Source organism: Schistocerca cancellata, chromosome 9 (genome assembly GCF_023864275.1).
Source record: "Schistocerca cancellata isolate TAMUIC-IGC-003103 chromosome 9, iqSchCanc2.1, whole genome shotgun sequence".
NCBI classification, from domain to species: Eukaryota; Metazoa; Arthropoda; class Insecta; order Orthoptera; family Acrididae; genus Schistocerca; species Schistocerca cancellata.
The window spans coordinates 497,666,034-497,687,116 of record NC_064634.1 but is presented as its reverse complement, the minus strand read 5'-3'; the positions used below and the strand labels follow the sequence as shown (position 1 = coordinate 497,687,116).

At 45.7% G+C, this 21,083-nt stretch overlaps 1 long non-coding RNA gene across 1 annotated transcript in view; it reads left to right on the top strand.

The window, feature by feature from the left end:
• Positions 1 to 10,135: 10,135 nt before the first annotated feature.
• LOC126101172 (uncharacterized) overlaps positions 10,136 to 21,083 on the top strand; it is a 79,227-nt gene continuing 68,279 nt past the window's right edge. Inside the window, exon 1 of the long non-coding RNA XR_007522285.1 lies at positions 10,136 to 10,223. This is a non-coding gene — a long non-coding RNA (uncharacterized LOC126101172). The remainder of the gene's footprint in view (positions 10,224 to 21,083) is intronic.

The following is a 21,083-nucleotide window of genomic DNA, read 5'->3' as shown; positions in this document are numbered from 1 at the left end:
CGGGACCGAAGACGTTTTGATTATGAATCAAAGACGCTACCCCTAGACCACGCCGTCTGTAGTGCTGAATTCCTAGTGCGCTCTCTTAAATGCGTGAATAATACTTTGAGTGGTGCGCTTATTTGAACATTGCCTTTGTTTTCTATGTGACACTGATATGGCAGCAAAAGCGTACTGTGAGGCTGCTGTGAGCACAACCAAATACTTAGTGGACACCACACATTATCCTACTTACACCCTTCTCTGCAACAAATAGTTTATTCATAACTGAAGACTTTCCTCCGAATATGGCGTCACAAGTCGTTAGTGACAGAAAATAAAAAAAAGATCAAGTTAACTTTTGATATTTTTGTCTACATCTACATTAACATGTATGCACATACTCCGCATCCCAGCTTATGGTGCATGACGGGAGGTACCTTGAACCGCTTCTTGCGATGATTACCTTTACTGTTGCCGTCGTAAATGGAACGACGGAATAACGACTGTCTATATGCCTCCGTACTAGTCCTTTTTTCTCTTATCTTTTTCCTCACGGATGTTACCTGAAATGTACGCTGGCAGTAGTACAATCGCACAGCATTCAACCAAATGGCTCAAATGGCTTTGAGCACTATGGGACTTAACTGCTGAGGTCATCAGTCCCCAAGAACTTAGAACTACTTAAACCTAACTAACCTAAGGACATCACACACATCCATGCCCGAGGCAGGATTCGAACCTGTGACAGTACGGTCGTGCGGTTCCAGACTGTAGCGCCTAGAACCTCTCGGCCACTCCGGCCGGCAGCATTCTACCCCTAGTTTCAAAAACTTTGTCAATAGCGTTTCGCGAGAAAGACGGCATCTTTCCTCCACGTATTCCTATTTGATTTCACGAAGCAGGGTCGAACCTACCACTAATAAATCTAGCGGCACACCTCTGAACTGATTCGGTGTCTTCCTTCAATCTGAGCTGGTGGGGGTCACAAACACATGAGCAGTACTGAAGAACGGGTCGCACCAGTGGCGGCTTTTTGGAGGAGCTACACTTTCCTGAAAGTCTCCCAATAAACCAAAGTCATACATTCGCTCTCTCTGCTGCCAATATGACGTGCATCTCCCATTTCATATCTCTTTGCAAAGTTACTCATGACATTTCAGCACAACACTAATACTGTATTCGAACGCTAAAGGATTATTTTTTCCTACTCAACTGCATTAAGACCCGAGAGTGCCTCCAGTAAGCGCGCTGGCCCCAGATTGAATCCGCACGGAGCATTAACGAAGTGGGTCGGTGTGCCGGCCAGCCTAGATCTCGTTTTAAGGCGGTTTTCCACAACCCACTAGGTGAATACCGGGCTGGTCCCCACATCCCGCCTCAGTTACACGACTCGCAGATGTCTGCAGTGCGTTCACACTATTTCATGGTTTACAGTAGATGCAGACAGCTGGGGTACACAGATTCCATCCTGGGGTGGTATGGGGTGGCGGCAGGAAGGGCATTCGGCCACTCCTTTAAATTAACCATGGCAAAAACTGATTGTAACAATGCCGACCCAGCGAAAACTGCGGGATAAAGGCACAAGTGAAAGATAGAACTCAACTGCTTTAAGTTACAGTTTTCTACAGTTAGAGCAAGATGTCATAAATCTCAACAAACATAAATTGTGTCTGACAATCAGACCCCACTGCGGTCGGATTTTTGTAATTTTCCCTGTTTATGGTACGTCAAGTTCAGGCCTCAAATTTCAATTTCCCTAAGCAGTTTGATACATCTCTCAAAAATTATCGAGAAAATCGACTTTAAAGTTTTGCAAGCGTCTTTAATACCATGAATCAAGCACAGATTTTCGGTGGGTTCCGTGGCTCTGCCGAAGAATGCTCGGCCGTCTTATAAGCGGTAGCACTCGAGACTGGTAAGCACTTCGTCACTGGTTCGAGCCTCGTTTTGTTTATTATTTTTCTCATCTTTTTCCTTTTCAGTTTGAATTCGTATACCTACATCATTTAAATATAAAATTCATCTATTGTATGCTAATGAAGTCATATGTAATTGTAATTTTTAAGAAAAATCCACGTCGTCTTATTTACAATTACTTATCACATACAAAAATACCGTTGTCATTGGAAATATAAATTCTTAACTACCGATCAGTTATAAAATATTGTTAATGTAGGTTTATTTAGATTAAAATCATTACAAATTACATTCTTTGATATTTGTGTATGTTACGCTGTACGGAAATGATCGTAGAACATGTACCATTTCCAAAATGAGATTATCACTCTGCAGCGGAGTGTGCGCTGATATGAAACTTCGTGGCACATTGAAACTGTCTGCCGGACCGAGACTGGAACTCGGGACCTTTGCCTTTCACGGTCAAGTGCTTCTTCTGTGAAGTTTGGAAGGTAAGAGACGAGGTACTGGAAGAATTGAAGCTGTGAGGACGGGTCGTGAGTCGTGCTTGGGTAGCTCAGTCGGTAGAGCACTTGCCCGTGGAAGGCAAAATTCCCGAGTTCGAGTCTCGGTCGGGCACACAGTTTTAATCTGCAGGAAGTTTCAACATGTACCATTGTTTGAAGATAAGCATCGACCGGGAAACAAACCAAGCCCGCCCACAGGGCAGGAATGCATTCTACCGCAGAGCCACCTTTCGATAAGTTGAGCTTGATTTAGGGTGTCTACGACGTTCGCAAAACCTCGAAGGCGATTTTCTCGAGAATATTTGAAAGCTGCATTGATCTGGTTTGGGTAATTGATGTCTGAGCTGTGAATTTGACGTACCATAAATACTATTACAAAAATCTGTCATGTGATCTGCTTGTACGACACCTTCCCGCGTCACCAGCAGACAGCCGCAGACGGCCATTCACTCGGCCTGTCACAGTTCGCGGTGGCGCTGCTGACGACCACTCGCCACTCAGAACGACGTACTGGGTTCTATTAATACAAGATCTTCAGCCACTCACATACATGGAAGCCTCTTCCTTATGCTCGGACCTTCGTTAACAATTTGCAGTCTGGCACCTGTCAGTTGCCCTCCGTCCATAGTTCGCAGTATGCCTTGTGAGAAGAGGGCATGCTTAGTTTCGCACGAGCGACGCTTTCTAAATCCATGCTGATTTCCAGATGAAGAAAATATCTGTGTGAAGAAAATTTGTTACATCCGAACTTAAGAATATGCTCATTAGCTTTGTTGTTGTTGTTGTTGTGGTCTTCAGTCCAGAGATTGGTTTGATGCAGCTCTCCATGCTACTCTATCCTGTGCAAGCTTCTTCATCTCCCAGTACCTACTGCAACCGACATCCTTCTGAATTTGCTTAGTGTATTCATCTCTTTGTCTCCGTCTACGATTTTTACCCTCCACGCTGACCTCCATTACTAAATTGGCTATCTCTTGATGCCTCAGAACATGTCCTACCAACCGATCCCTTCTTCTAGTCAAGTTGTGCCACAAATTTCTCTTCTCCCTAATTCTGTTCACTACCTCCTCATTCAGAAACTGTTCGTGGGATAGAAGGTGTTGTTGTTGTTTTTGTTGTTGTTGTGGTCTTCTGTCCAGAGACTGGTTTGATGCAGCTCTCCATGCTACTCTATCCTATGCAAGCTTCTTCATCTCCGAATAACTACTGCAACCTACATCCTTATGAATCTGCTTAGTGTATTCATCTCTTGGTCGCCATCTACGATTTTTGCCCTCCAATACTAAATTGGTGATCCCTTGATGCCTCAGAATATGCCCTACCAGCCGATCCCTTCTTCTAGCCAAGTTGTGCCACAAATTCCTCTTCTCCCCAATTCTATTCACTACCTCCTCATTAGTTACGTGATCTACTCATGTAATCCTCGACATTCTTCTGTATCACCACGTTTCGAATGAAGTGTTGGCAGAAGAGCCAACACTGTGTTGCTGGAGGAGGCCGAAATGCACGGGTTTAATTACACGCTGACTGGCGTGAGGTCTGGAACAGTTAAGGGAATTAATAGTAGCAAATAAAGTACGTAGTTGATATAATACTTAACTTTAATCCACAACTGGTGTACATCGATCTTGACGGTACATGTTATAATCTCAATATCAAATGCTATGGCGCCTTGCTAGGTCGTAGCAAATGACGTAGCTGAAGGCTATGCTAACTATCGTCTCGGCAAATGAGAGCGTAGTTGTCAGTGATCCATCTCTGGCTAAGTCGGCTGTACAACTGGGGCGAGTGCTAGTACGTCTCTCTAGACCTGCCGTGTGGCGGCGCTCCGTCTGCCATCACTGACAGTGGCGACACGCGGGTCTGTCGTATACTAGCGGACCGCGGCCGATTTAAAAGCTACCACCTAGCAAGTGTGGTGTCTGGCGGTGACACCACATCGAAAGCTTCTACTCTCTTCTTGCCTACACTGTTTATTGCCCATGTTTCACTTCCATACATGACCACACTCGGTACAAATACTCTCCGGAAAGGCTTAGAGAAAGCTTTCGACAATGTTGACTGGAATACTCTCTTTGAAATTCTGAAGGGGAGCAGTGGTTGAGAAGGGAGTGACGCCTCCATCTATACTTGATGTTAACAAATTTTTCTTCTTCAAAAATGCTTTCCTTGCCATAGACAGTCTACATTTGATCTCCTCTCTACTTCGACCATCATAAGTTATTTTGCTGCCCCAATAGCAAAACTCATCTACTACCTTAAGTGTCTCATTTGCTAATCTAATTCTCTCAGCATCACGCGACTTAATTCGACTACATTCCATTATCCTCCTTTTGCTGTTGTTGACGTTCATCTTATATCCTCCTTTCAAGTCAGTGTCTATCCCGTTCGACTGCTCTTCCAAGTCCTTTGCTGTCTCTGACAGAATTACAATGTCATCGGCAAGCCTCAAAGTTTTTATTTCTTTTCCCTGGATTTTAATTCCTACTCCAAATTTTCCTTTTGTTTCCTTCACTGCTTGCTCAATATACAGATTGAATAACATCGGGGATAGGCTACAACCCTGTCTCACTCCCTTCTCAACCGCTGTTCCCCTTCAGAATTCCAAAGAGAGTATTACTATCAACATTGTCAAAAGCTTTCTCTAAACCTACAAATGCTAGAAACGTACTTTCGCCATTCGTTGATCTATCTTCTAAGATAACTCATAGGGTCAGTATCGCCTCGCGGGTTCCAACATTTCTATGAATTCTAAACTTCCCAAGAAATTCGTGTTAGTATTTTGCAACCAGACTTGTTAAAGTGATAGTTCGGTAATTTTCACACCTGTCAACACCTATTTCTTTGGGATTGGAATTATTATAACTAACCTTACAGTAAAGCTGAATGCCCTCGGGAAAAATTAGGGCTGTAGTTTCCCCTTGCTTTCAGCCGTTCACAGTACCAGCGCAGCAAGACCATTTTGGTTAGTGTTACAAGGCCAGATCAGTCAGTCATCGAGACTGTTGCCGCTGCAGCTACTGAAGTTGCCCCTCTTCAGGAACCACACGTTTGTCTGATACCCCTCCGTTGCAGTTGCACCTACCGTACGGCTATCTGTATCGCTGAGGTATGCAAGCCTCCCCACCAACAGCAAGGTACATGGTTCATGGGGAGGTAATGAACTTTATGTATTATGATCTCATATCAGTAGTCAATTTCCATCAGCTTCTTTTGAGAGAGTTCAGCACAGACCTGAGTACCAAAGCAACTGACTGCTGACATTTACGTCTACATACGCCACAAGTGAGCGTACGGTGTGTGGCAGAGTGTACCCTATACCACTGCTACTCGATTCCTTTCCTGTTTTCCCACTCGGAGAGACAGCGACGGAAGAACGGCTGTCTGTATTCTCCGTATGAGTGCTAATTTCTGATATCTCATCTTCGTGTTCCCTACGCGAAATGTATGATAGCACCAATAGGATCGCAGCGCAGTCAGCACCAAAAGCCGGGTCCCTAAATTTCTCAATAGTGTTCCTCGGAAAGGACGTTGTATTTCCTCCAGGGATTCCCATCTGAGTTCGCGAAGCATCTTCATAACACCTGAGTGTTGTTCGATCCTACACGTAACAAATCTGGTAGTCCGTCTCTGAATTGCTTCGATGTCTTCTTCTAATATGACCTGGTGCTTGTCCCAAACACTGGAGCAGTGCCCAGGAATAGGTCGCACTAGCCTCTTGTATGCGGTCTCCTTTAAAGCTGAACCACTCCTGCCTAAAAGTGTCCCAATAAATCGAGTTGGACCATTCGCCTTCTGCAGTACAATCCTCACATGCGTGCTCCATTTGAAATCGCTTTCCAATTTTATGCCCAGATATTTAAACGACGTGGCTGTGTCAAGCGGAACACTGCTAATGCTTTATCCGGTCATTGCCCGTTTGTTTTTTCCTGCTCATCCGCATCAACTTACAGATTTCTACATTTAGAGCTTCCTGCTATTCATCACACCAACTACAGGGCTATTGCAAATGATTGAAGCGATTTCATAAATTCACCGTAGCTCCATTCATTGACATATGGTCACGACACACTACAGATACGTAGAAAAACTCATAAAGTTTTGTTCGGCTGAAGCCGCACTTCAGGTTTCTGCCGCCAGAGCGCTCGAGGGCGCAGTGAGACAAAATGGCGACAGGAGCCGAGAAAGCGTATGTCGTGCTTGAAATGCACTCACATCAGTCAGTCATAACAGTGCAACGACACTTCAGGACGAAGTTCAACAAAGATCCACCAACTGCTAACTCCATTTGGCGATGGTATGCCCAGTTTAAAGCTTCTGGATGCCTCTGTAAGGGGAAATCAACGGGTCGGCCTGCAGTGAGAGAACAAACGGTTGAACGCTTGCGGGCAAGTTTCACGCGTAGCCCGCGGAAAATTGGCTCGTGCCAGAACTGGCGACCGACAGCGCCGACTTCATCTTTCAACAGGATGGTGCTCCACCGCACTTCCATCATGATGTTCGGCATTTCTTAAACAGGAGATTGGAAAACCGATGGATCGGTCGTGGTGGAGATCATGATCAGCAATTCATGTCATGGCCTCCACGCTCTCCCGACTTAACCCCATGCGATTTCTTTCTGTGGGATTATGTGAAAGATTCAGTGTTTAAACCTCCTCTACCAAGAAACGTGCCAGAACTGCGAGCTCGCATCAACGATGCTCTCGAACTCGTTGATGGGGACATGCTGCGCCGAGTGTGGGAGGAACTTGATTATCGTCTTGATGCCTGCCGAATCACTAAAGGGGCACATATCGAACATTTGTGAATGCCTAAAAAAACTTTTTGAGTTTTTGTATGTGTGTGCAAAGCATTGTGAAAATATCTCAAATAATAAAGTTATTGTAGAGCTTTGAAATCGCTTCAATCATTTGTAATAACCCTGTATACATTTTGTGTAAGTCGTCTCGTATCCTTCTCCAATCACCGTACACCACAGCATCATCAGCAAACAAGCGCAGATCGCTGCCCACCGTCTCCGCCATGTGTGTAGAAAATGAACAGCAGTCCTGTCGCACTTCATTTGGACACCCCTGACGACACCCTCGTCGCTGGAAGCACTGGCCATCGATGACAGCATACTGCGTTCTGTTACTTAAGAAGTCTTCCAGACACTCACATGTCTGGCAACCTATTCTGTATCCTCGTACCTACGTTAACAGTCTGTAGTGGAGTACCGTACCAAATGCTTTTCGGAAATCTAGAAATATGGAATGTGCTTATTTCCCTTCATCCACAGTTCGCAACATATCATGTGAGAAAAGGAAAAGTTGATGTTCACGCAAGCGATGCTTTCTAAATCTTTCGTGATTCGTGAACATGAGCTTTCCCGTCTCTAGGAAATTTATTATATTCTAAATCGGAATATTTTTCCTGGTCTGTTCTTTTCCGGCTGGCCTTTGTGCCCGTGCGGTTCTAGGCACTTCAGTCTGGAACCGCACGACCACTACGGTCGCAGGTTCGAATCCTGTCTCGGGCATGGATGTGTGTGATGTCCTTACGTTAGTTCCAGGGGAGTGATGACATCAGATGTTAAGTCCCATAGTCCTCAGAGCCATTTGAACCATTGCTCTTTTACGCTTCGTATACACAGCAGAGTCACCTGCATTTTTTTTTTTTTTTTTTTCATTCGCTCGGGACATCGCGCTCGGCGAGAGATTTGCGATAAGTGCCAGCTAAGTAAGCGGCCAGGGCAACACTCTTCGTAAAATCGAACTGGGATTCCGTCTTGACATGACGCCTTATTTGTTTTCAACTCTTTCAGTTATCAGTTGTACCTCTGCGCCAGGGATGCTTACTACTATGTCGTCCAGACGGGAGTCTTTGCGATGGTCAAACGATGATATGTACGTTTGTACGATTCTCCAGCGCGTACGATCCCTTAAACGGGGTACGTTAAACTTCGACTTTGGTTTTGCTGTCTTCAACTACCACTCCAGACTGGTCAACGAATGACTGTAAGCACATCTTATCGTTCCTTCTTTGACGACTCTCTCGACCGTCAATACGGGTTGTATGTCTCTGCCCTGCTACCCTCTGGAGTTCGCTTTCGTCGCCTCCTTCAACACCTTAATTTTTCACTCCCTGCAACCTTTCGAGTGGGCGAGAGCCACACGCCACCTTGGCTCCAGCCTCAGGTCCGCGTTCACCTTGACCTCAGCTCGCTCCCAAAGGAGGTTACCCCCGGTTCGGTCTACCACTCCCGTTTTGTCGAACTTCGTTCGAAGTTCATTAATATAACCTTCATTTACACAGATGGCTCTAAGACCAATGACGGGGTCGGGCGTTCTTTTATTGTCGGGGCACAAAGTTTCAAATACCGGCTCCATGGCCATTGTTCGGTCTTCACAGATGAGCTCTTTGCCCTCTACCAGGCTGTTCTTTACATCTGCCGCCACCGACATTCTGCTTATGTCATCTGCTCCGATTCCCTGAGCGCCATCCAGAGCCTCAGTGATCCGTATCCGGTTCACCCTTTCGTGCACCGGATCCAACGCTCTCTTCAGCAGCTGGTGGACGTCGGTTCTCCGGTTAGCTTTATGTGGGTTCCTGGCCATGTCGGTATCCCTGGGAACGAAGCTGCAGATGCCGCGGCCAAGGCTGCGGTCCTCCAGCCTCGGACAGCTTCTTGTTGTGTCCCTTCGTCAGATTGTAGCAGGGTCATTTGTCGGCGAATTTTATCGCTGTGGCATGCCGATTGGGCTGCACAACAAGCTTCGGGCCTTGAAACCTCTTCCCGTGGCTTGGACGTCCTCCTCCCGCCCTTCTCGGCGGGAGGAGGTCGTTTTGGCCCGGTTACGAATTGGATATTGACGGTTCAGCCATCGCCATCTGCTGACGGCTGCGCCGGCGCCGTTCTGCCCATGTGGGCAATTGCTGACGGTCCGCCACATTTTAACGTCCTGCCCGGATTTTAACACACTGCGTCTTGATCTTGGCCTGCCCTAGATGCCATTTTAGCGGATGACCCAAGAGCAGCTGCTCGCGTTCTTCATTTTATCAGCTTGACCAACCTCTCTAAGGACCTTTGATCATGCTGTTTTTTTTTTTTATTCCTATGCCTGTCAGTCTGTCTTTTATCGTGTTTTCCCTTTTAGTTGCTGTTTTAAACTTGTGCCTGGCGTTGTATTCCTAACGTAGTCTGGGCGCTAATGACCATTGAAGTTGTGCGCCCTAAAACCACAAAAAAAAACAACAGTAGCTACTTGGTGAGAAAATAATGCAGTGCGTCTAGACCCGCCAGGGGTAAAATGTTAGTAAGTGACCTTGACGTGGCTTCTTTTGTGTGGAAAGGAGTCAGTTTTACTTCTGTGTGCACGTGCCCCGGTTACCGGCTAAACACACCGGACTTTTACTGCGGCCTAACAGAAAGCTATAAAACCGTCCTGCGGAAGCGGCTGGAGTGATAAACTAAGAGCGGCCCCTCCTCCGCTTGTCCAGAGGTGGGTGGGGGAGGGCACTCGCAGCCCGGCCAGCGCTACACGGGACCCCTCTCTGTTGACACGGCAGCGCGGCGTCTGGCACCAGGCGGGGGCGGGGAGAGGTCGGCCTGCAGCGTGGAGCCCCATCAGCGCTCAATCAGCCAGATGGACGGCGCGCGCCGTGGACGTTTACTTTGCCTTAATAGCGCCAGCCGCTCGCGGGAGGGTATATAGGCCGCTGTGTGCGCCAGATGCCGCGTAGTCTGCCCGCAGCCATGGCACCCTCGACTGCAGCACTGGCCGTGGTCGCGCTCCTAGCTCTCTCCGTCTCTGCGAGCGACGCTCACCCGTCCCACAGGTACACTATCTCTCTCGATCCTGAATACAGCGCAAGGCTTCAAACTCCAAGTCCAGCTTAGCGAAAGATGGCGGACATCTAAACTTCTACTACACTCCTCCCGGATGGGCCATGAATGCCGAAAGGCACCGACTGAGCACCGTGTCACCCTCAGCCCACATATGATGCGGATATGGAGGGGCATGTGTGGAGCACACCGCTCTCCCGGAGCCGCTACTTCTCGATCAGGTAGCTCCTCAGTTTGCCTCACAAGGGCTGAGTGCACCCGACTTCCAAACAGCGATCGGCAGAAAAAAATGGCTCTGAGCACTATGGGACTCAACATCTGACGTGATCAGTCCCCTAGAACATAGAACTAGTTAAACCTAACTAACCTAAGGTCATCACACACATCCATGCCCGAGGCAGGATTCGAACCTGCGACCGTAGTGGTCTCGCGGTTCCAGACTGTAGCGCCTAGAACCGCTCGGCCATCCCGGCCGGCGCTCGGCAGACCGGACGGTCACCCACCCAACTAATAACGCAGGCGGACAACGCTTAACTTTTTAATATTTTTTGTGCCTATCAATTACAAGACCTGTCCCCTGCGTACGTGTACCTCATCCTTTTACAATTACACCTCCTGCAGTGACACTGCTTATTTCCCTATGTTGACCTATTTTGGAGTCAGAAAATGATTGGCTCAAGGGATGAAATATGATTTTAACTGAAAAAGTACACTGAGATGACAAAAGCCATGTGTTGTTGTTCTGGTCTTCAGTCCTGGGACTGGTTTGATGCAGCTCTCCATGCTACTCTATCCTTTGCAAGCTTCTTCATCTTCCAGTATCTACTGCAGCCTACATCCTTCTGAATCTGCTCAGTGTATTCATCTCTTGGTCTCCCTCTATGATTTTTACCCTCCACGTTGCCCTCCATTACTAAATTGGTGATCCCTTGATGCCTCAGAACATGTCCTACCAACCGATCCCTTGTTCTAGTCAAGTTGTGCCACAAATTTCTCTTCTCCCCAATTCTATTCAATACCTCCTCATTAGTTATGTGGTCTACCCATCTAATCTTTAGCATTCTTCTGTAGCACCACATTTCGAAAGCTTCTATTCTCTTCTTGTCTAAACTATTTATCGTCCATGTTTCACTTCCACACATGGCCACACTCCATACAAATACTTTCAGAAACGACTTCCTGACATTTAATTCAATACTCGATGTTAACAAATCTCTCTTCTTCAGAAACGCTTTCCTTGCCATTGCCAGTCTACATTTTATATCCTCTCTACTTCGACCATCATAAGTTTTTTGCTCCCCAAACAGCAAAACTCCTTTACTACTTTGTCTCATTTCCTAATCTCATTCCTCAGCATCACCCGACTTAATTCGACTACATTCCATAATCCTGGTTTTGCTTTTGTTGATGTTCATCTTATACCCTCCTTTCAAGACAATGTTCATTCCGTTCAACTGCTCTTCCAAGCCCTTTGCTGTCTCTGACAGAATTACAATGTCATCGGCGAACCTCAAGGTTTTTATTTCTTCTCAATGGATTTCAATGCCTGATCCGAACTTTTCTTTTGTTTCCTTCGCTGCTTGCTCAATATACAGATTGAATAGCATCAGGGGGAGGCTACAACAGTCTCACTCCCTTCCCAACCACTGCTTCCCTTTCACGTCCCTCGACTGTGATAACTGCCATCTGGTTTCTGTACAAATTGTAAATAGCCTTTCGCTCCCTGTATTTTACCCCTGCAACCTTCAGAATTTGAAAGACAGTATTCCAGTCAACATTGTCAAAAGCTTTCTCTAAGTCTACAAATGCTAGAAACGTTGGTTTGCCTTTCCTTAATCTTTCTTCTAAGATAAGTCGTAGGGTCAGCATTGCCTCACGTATTCCAATATTTCTACGGAATCCAAACTGATCTTCCCCGAGGTTGGCTTCTACCAGTTTTTCCATTCGTCTGTAAAGAATTCGCGTTAGTATTTTGCAGCTGTGACTTATTAATATGATAGTTCGGTAATTTTCTCATCTGTCAACACCTGCTTTCTTTGGGATTGGAATTATTATATTCTTCTTGAAGTCTGAGGGAATTTCGCCTGTCTCATACATCTTGCTCACTGAATTTTCCTTCCTTTTCCCACCTTTTTGCAGCCATTAGATCCTCCTAATATGGTGTCGGAGCTCCTCTTGCACGACGTAGTGCAGCAACTCAGCGTGGCAGGGGCTCAACAAGTTGTTGAAAGTCCCCTGCAGAAGTATTGAACCATGTTGCCACTACAGACGTCAATTATTACGAAAGTTTAGCTGGTGCAGGATTTTGTGCACAAACTAAACTCTTGATTATGTCTCATAAATGTTTCATGGGGTTCATGTCGATCAGGATGGCTAAATCATTCGCTCGAATTTTCCAGAATGTTCTTCAAACCACTCTGAACTAGTTGTTGCCTGGTGACATGGCGCATTGCCAGCCATAAAAAATCCATCGTTATTTGGAAACATGAAGTCCATGAAAGACTGCAAGGAGCCTCCAATTAGCCGAACATAACCATTTCCAGTTAATTATCAGTTCACCCCACAGGACACAATTATCCAGCCATAAACAGCTTGCACAGTACCTTGTTGTGTATGGCTTCGTGGGATCTGCGCTACACTCGAACTCTACCATCAGCTCTTACCAAGTGAAATCGGCACTCATCTGACCAAGTCTCTATGTTCCAGTCGTCTACGGTCCAACCGATGTGGTCACGGGCCCAAGAAAGGGGCTGCAGGCGATGTTAGCAAAGGAATTCGCGCCATAAGCCAATAACACCAAATTTCACCACACCTTTCATATTGATTTGTGCTGTTATTTCACGCAGTGTTGCTTGTCTGTTAGCACTGACAAGTCTACGCAAACGCCTCTGCTCTCGGTCGTTTAGTGAAGGCCAACGGCCTCTGCGTCCTGAGACCTAGCGCCTGCAATTTGGTTTTCTCGGCACACACTTCGACACTGTGCATCTCGGAATATTGACTTCCCTAACGATATCAGAAATGGAATGTCTCGTGCATCTAGCTCCAGCTACCACTTAGCGCTCAAAGTCTGTTCATTCCTGTCATGCGGGCATGATCACATGAGTACAAATGGCAGGTCTGCCAAGAGACAGCCGTTTTTACCTTGTGTGTACGATGCTACTGCCTTCTTTTTCGTGACGGTTCCCTAACCCAAGGTCCTCTGCGGTACTTTTGGGGCAGCCGCCATAAATTGTATAAAGCGTGGGTAGTGACCAGGATGTAGCTATGTCTGTTGGCTGAAAAATAATTAACGACAGGAATTGCGCCAGCTAGAATGAAGAGATAACTTATCTTTATTTCTGACGGAACGTGCACCAGCAATACAAGTCCAAGTAATATGCAAGAGTAATTCGCGTACTGAGCCTAGTCGAATAAAATAGCAAATATCACACTGCAATGGCTCCGCTATAAACTCCACGGAAGGCAGACAATAGACTATAAGCAATAGACTGTTCGTCTCGGGGCCAGCGCTCCTCCTTATATGCAAAAGGCAGAGGGCGCTGCGGACCCGAGCTCAGCCATGGCGCGACCTCTTCCGTCGGCGGTAACGCCCTGAGACGCCGACGGCCGCGACAGGAACTGTGGCCAGCCATGTCACTGTCTGGGCGCGCGTGCGCGAGTTGGTTGGTTGGGTCCGTGGATACAGGTCCTTTATATGTACGTATCGCTATTTCATGACTTTTGTCATCTCAGTGAAGAATGCAACAAGCATTATGAAACAAAACTCAAATTTCTTCCAAATAGGCCATGACGACCCAACGCTATTGACCGATCGCCGGATGCGCATGTGGTCAGTGCCTCTCTCTCCCGGAGCCGTTGTCAGCTTCTGTGAGCAGTCGCTAATTCTCAGTCAGGTAGCTCATCAATTGCACTCACAAGGACTGAGTACACCCCACTTGCGAACAGCACCTGGCAGACACAGTCAGATGCTAGCCAAACCCGACAACGCTTAACTTTGATGGGAATCATTGTGACCACTGCGGCAAGGCGTATAAAAATACATCCAGACTATTGCTGCGAGCTGCTACTATGAAATTATCACAGCAGAGAGAAGCTGCATTTATCTCCTGGCAGGGGTGTCGCTCACCAAGAAGTGAAGTGTTTTTCCTCTTTATCTGCTGTGCTTCCTGACAGGCATTGTTGGCGTCAGGGATAAACTTTGTATTGTAGGGTATAATGCACACTGTCAGAGACAGCAAAGGACCTGGAAGAGCAACTGAACGGAATGGACAGTGTCTTGAAAAAGGGGATACACGATAGACACCAACAAAAGCAAAACAAGGATAATGGAACGTAGTCGAATTAAAAGGGGTGATGCTGCGGGAATTAGATTAGGAAATGAGACGCTTAAAGCAGTAAATGAGTTTTGCTATTTGGGGAGCAAAATAACTGATGATGGACGAAGTAGGGAGGAAATAAAATGTAGACTGGCAATGGGAAGGAAAGCGTTTCTGAAGAAGAGAAATTTGTTAACATCGAGTATAGATTTAAGTGTCAGGAAGTCGTTTCTGAAAGTATTTGTATGGAGTGTAGCCATGTATGGAAGTGAAACGTGGACGATAAATAGTTTGGACAAGAAGAGAATAGAAGCTTTCGAAATGTGATGCTACAGAAGAATGCTGAAGATTAGATAGGTGGACCACATAACTAGTGAGGAGGTATTGAATAGAATTGGGGAGAAGAGGAGTTTGTGGCACAACTTGACTAGAAGAAGGGATCGGCTGGTAGGGTATATTCTGAGACATCAAGGGATCACCAATTTACTACGGGAGGGCAGCGTGGAGGGTACAAATCGTGGAGGGAGACCAAGAGATGAATACACTAAGCAGATTCAGAAGGAAGTAGGTTGCAGCAGGTACTGGGAGATGAAGCAGCTTGCACAGGATAGAGTAGGATGGAGAGCTGCATCAAACCAGTCTCATCACTCTTTAAAGATTCCTACCTGGAGTAATAAAAAATAGAGAAAAGTTAAAATGGTGGTTTTTGAGTACAGTGCGAGGAACGTTCGTTTATACATATGAACAGTCAGGTTCCAGATGTTGTTCAACTTACGCATGAAAATCGACCTTGGTTCGGTCCTGGAGAACCACCAGAGATGTCTTCTGCAGTTTCTCGTTTCGTGGTAGATTCGTAGTTATACCACCAAGTCCTGCCATCGGCGATGATATTTTCCGGGTAAAAATTTCCGCATCTTTCATTTCAGGCGTCCACGTCTCGTCGTATCTGTTGACGAATCACCGTGTGCGAGACGCACTTGGCACAAACAAAAACTTTTCTCTTCTTGAAAATTTTCTTAGCAATATCTTCAACGGATAATTAATAAACGTTCAGATCGTTGCTCCACTGCGATTTGTGACACAACAACGTCAACAGACTTCGGCTGCCCGTTCACTACTGAACGCTGCCTGATAATAGATGAGTGGTCGAATGGGTATCCGTTGTTTACTGTTGTCAGTTCAAGCTGCCATCGTTGTTACTGCGCTGACTACACTTACGTCTCTGCACAGCGCGATCCTCGCGTGTTTCGCTTTGCGTTGCGCGTGAGGTTGCCAGCAGGTTCAAATCTCGCCTGCTCGTGTTCCGGGCACCTGCAGTGACAGGGTGGAGATAGTAGTGTTACGCGGTCACTGCTGCTGTTAGTCGTGTTATCGTCTACTTCTTGTATGACCTGAGTCTAGTGCGAATGGCTTCTGTTGCAGAGAGAGCGGTTTTAATGGAAGAGGTTTTCCGTACATGAGGTAACTTTACGGTGCATGTGAGGCGGCAATTTAGATTGCGTTTTCCTGCTTCGAGACGTTCACATCGTGAATGTGATTTAATTTGCAAATTCCACACAAAAGGTTCAGTTCATGATGCACCACGAACTGGTAGGGTCACAAGTTCAACAGAACGGAAGTTTCACGATATTTCGAACGTAACGTTGCAGAGTCCATCAAAATTAGTGAGAAGATTATCGCAAAAGCCTAAAGGCTGCCGTACGGCAGCACAGAATGCCGTAACCAAAGAGCTAGGGCTGTGTCCATATAAAATTACTGTTGTGCAAAAGTCACGCTGTATGGACCATGCGAAGCGAATAGGGTGTCGTTCATGGTTTCAGGGATTTATAAACCGACATGGTGTTTTAGATCGAATCTTTTTGACTTATGAGGCTTGGTTTCACCTATCTGGCTACACTAATTCCCAAAATCCACAAATATTGTCGTCAGAAAGTCCACATGCCTTAAGATAAACGCCATTGCACGGGATGTCGCAGAGAAATGTAGCCGCGTCCGTATGGCGGCAACCCGCCGGGCAGTGCTGCGTCGCGTGTTGCTGGGTCATCAGGCGCTCACCATACACTGGGTACGCAGGGCGGTCGGAAACTATCTAAAAAGCTGAGTGCTGGGTAATAATAAGAAAAAAATCGATACGTTACGCCGTTAGCGAGTTATTTAGCATCGAAGTCAGCGAATCAGGTCGCCGTACGTGCAAGTTGCTGCAGCCTGCCGGAAACAGTGTCGTTCGCTTTCCTCAAATCGAACAAACGTATCTTTCGATCAACCAGCTTAAATTTATCATTTTCAAAAAAAGGCATATTTTAGCTGGTAATGTGCATTGTGGTAACTCACAGACCATTAGATGTGTTACGCGCACGTGCGAGTGTATGAATTTGTGCACGCAATGACGCTATTGCCTAATTCCAATGCTAAATAAGTCGGAAACGGCGCATAAAAGAAACCTGTTTGCACGATATCACAGGTCTGGCAGCGCCTTCAGTTTTGTATTTACTGCAGGTAGGGAATCAGTCTGAGACATGTCGGTTAGACCAGAGTCTTCTACAACGGAGACCAGTGCTTTCAATGTGAATAACTACACACAGCATAATAGTAGACGCAGAAACGTATCTAGCAAAGCATATCTGAAAAAGTACGGGTACACTTCGAAGCTGACGGTTACACATCGAAGTGGTGTTATAGCCTTTCACGCCTTTTACAACTCAATAAAACACTGAAAGACAAGAGATGAAAGTAAAAACATCTGGCAATGCCATACGTGGATCCGTCTTAACTTACTTGAGAGTGCTCAGCCAACGAAAAGTGATCACGATATCGGCACAGAAAAGAAGTATCTACATCTACATCTACATCTACATTTATACTCCGCAAGCCACCCAACGGTGTGTGGAGGAGGGCACTTTACGTGCCACTGTCATTACCTCCCTTTTCTGTTCCAGTCGCGTATGGTTCGCGGGAAGAACGACTGTCTGAAAGCCTCCGTGCGCGCTCGAATCTCTCTAATTTTACATTCGTGATCTTTTTACATTCGTGATCTCCTCGGGAGGTATAAGTAGGGGGAAGCAATATATTCGATACCTCATCCAGAAACGCATCCTCTCGAAACCTGGCGAGCAAGCTACACCGCGATGCAGAGCGCCTCTCTTGCAGAGTCTGCCACTTGAGTTTGCTAAACATCTCCGTAACGCTATCACGGTTACCAAATAACCCTGTGACGAAACGCGCCGCTCTTCTTTGGATCTTCTCTATCTCCTCCGTCAACCCGATCTGGTACGGATCCCACACTGATGAGCAATACTCAAGTATAGGTCGAACGAGTGTTTTGTAAGCCACCTCCTTTGTTGATGGACTACATTTTCTAAGGACTCTCCCAATGATCCTCAACCTGGTACCCGCCTTACCAACAATTAATTTTATATGATCATTCCACTTCAAATCGTTCCGCACGCATACTCCCAGATATTTTACAGAAGTAACTGCTACCAGTGTTTGTTCCGCTATCATATAGTCATACAATAAGGATCCTTCTTTCCATGTATTCGCAATACATTACATTTGCAGCTATCTTTAAAAGATGAATACAGGGTGTTCACTTTAATTGAAGGCACAGAAATATCTCAAAAGCCACACAGCGGATTAAAAGAAGTTATAATTTCAATATGTTTAAACAGGGAGGGGGACAGCCAATGATGCCACTCTCGACCCCCGCCGACCTCATCCCATCCCGTGTATCCGAGGCTCGGGGAAACTTTGAAATATACAATGGGACCGTCGTTTTTTATTGCAGATTACGATTCTACTGCCGAATCTACATACGTTTTGTCTCAAGCATTTTCTACGTTTCGTCACAGATGGCACTGTAATCGGAGGAACAGAAATGGGCACTCAGTCGTAATTTACAACATGCTACTCAATGGCCCTTGAATATCCAATGGGACGTGAGACTTTATCTCCATCCTACGATGGTAGAACAGGCCATTATTTCTTAACCGGAAACCCTGCATTCCTCAGACATATCGAACAGGGCACTACTCGACGTAGCACTGTGGTCGTGGCTCGAGGTGAAAGCTACTCTGCTTTTCCAATTACAGTAACTGTTCAAACATAGCACCGCCAACTTCAGTATACTTAGTGATCCGCTTTTCAAATGACCACCACAGGAGAGAAGCATATCTACGGAAATGTCAGCACACGTGTTTCTGATGTCCTGCAGTAGTACCGGTGGTTCCTTTCCAAAAACATTCGATATCTGCGTCTATTCAACGTGCCGTCTATAAAAGACGGACCATTAAGTTTGTTTCGCACGATGACACACCATACATTAACCCACAAAAGACGTTGATGGTCAACTTGCCGTAAGCAGTGGGGATTGTCTACACTCCAGTAATGCACCTTATGCTGGTTAACGCTACCATGGCTTGTGAATGTAGACTCATTGGAAAATAGTAACTCAACAAAGAAAGTGGGGCTCTTTTGCACTTGTAGACGTGCTCATTCACAAAACAGTACCCAGTTATGGAAATCGGCGTCATGTATTTCTTTATGCAGTAACACGTGGGTTGGATGATACGTATGACGATGCAGTATTGTGACAACACTACCTACGAACATACCGGAATGACGGTGTAGTTGCTGGGCGTTTATCCGTGTGTTCTGCTACACTGCCGCTAGTACAGCTATTTCATTAGCTTCTCCTGCACACCGTTTGCTTCGCTTCCTTTTGCAGGTGTGTGCGCTGCCATCAGTCATAAAGGCGTTCACTTAAAAAAACCAACGAGAGAGAGCTTTCTCTGGAAAGCACTCCTACATCCTCCATAAATCAGCATTATTTCAATTTTTTCTTCTGTGATTGTAACATTTATCGCCGACCGCGGTGGCCACGCGGTTCTAGGCGCTGCAGTCCGGAACCGCGCTGCTGCTACGGTCGCAGGTTCGAATCCTGCCTCGGGCATGGATGTGTGTGATGTCCTTAGTTCGGTTTAAGTAGTTCTAAGTTCTAGGGGACTGATGACCTCAGATGTTAAGTCCCATAGTGCTCAGAGTCATTTTTTTGTAACATTTATCATCCACTTGCACGTCTGTTCTCAAAATGATAAGTAGGTGTGGAGGCAATAAAAACTAGGCAAGTACTGTAATGTTTAGGGTCGTTACGTCTGCACGATACGTGAGCTCCGGTCGCAGTGTACTGCCTGTTATGAGAGTCGTAGTTGTCTACACGGCCACCGTGGCGTGACGAGTGGTCCCCTGTTCGATATATTGGAGTAATACAGAATTGCGAATGGGGTTTGCAGTTAGAAGATATGAGAAACTGGTCTGTCCTACCCTCGCAGCATAGAGGTGGTGTCCCACGTGCCACTGTATATTCAGTGGTCACTGAGTAGCATGTCGTACATTACGATTGTGTACCCATTTCTAGTCCTCCGATTACAGCGCCAATTGCGGCGAAACGAAGGAAATGCTACAGACAAAACGGATGCAGATTTTCATGTAGAACCGTAATAATAAACGGGGGTTTCCAGTGAAGATTTCAAAGTTGGGACCCATCACCCACCCACAGGTCGAGTGTGGTATCGTTGCTAATCGCATCCGAGACAAACAAATTGGAATTATAACTTTTTTAATCCGATGTGTAGTTTTCGATATCTTTCAAAGTATTCAATTTGTTTGGTATGTTTGCCACTGTAAGCATCTTTGCACACCCAAATACATGAGTGATGCGCATTCTTTGGCTGTCATAGTTGTTTAACAGTATCTACTACTTGGTATCCAGGGTGAATTATCAGTCATGTGTTCAGCATTCAAATTACCTTTCTACTTCCACTGTTAGTCAAAAATATTTCCATTAGGAAAACAAAGAGTGAATCTTGCGTTATTTAATATCGTGCGTAAAAATAATTTTTATGGTGTATAGCAGTGTTGAGAAAAGATTATAGGGCATGTCTGTACAAGTTACTGGTACGGCATTAAAAGGATTACGCACTTAATACTTTTGCAATACGCTGATGTAGTAGAGCCCAACTATCCGTTTCGAGGTAGCAAACAACTGTAGGGTCTAAACGAATATTTGAGAGAAAATTAGAAACAGTTTCCATATACAAAAGTTTCATATAAATTCAGTAGAGCCGTTTTCTAACGTCGTTTAGTTTTCGAAATGCAACAGTTAGCCATTGTGTGATTGTGACAAAGCCAGTCTGAGTATTATTGACAATTATTCTCTACATTTAATTTCATTTGCAGATAGCCAGATTAACTTTAGGTTAAGTTGAGAAGCATGATAGCTAAGACTATTATAGATAAGAATACATCAGCCAGTAAATTATGGCCTCCGACATACTATTGACATAAAACCGTCCAGACAATAGCAGCGTCACCTGTCAAGCAATGACTGCTAGTCAGACACACCTACGATGTATGCAGTGTCAGTGGGCGTGCTGTCCGTGTGTACAGGGTGAAAAGTATTTAAACCGACAAACTCTGGGAGATTGTAGGGAACATCAAAACAAATATTTTTGCCTGATGTAATTTTTTCCTGTGAGGATT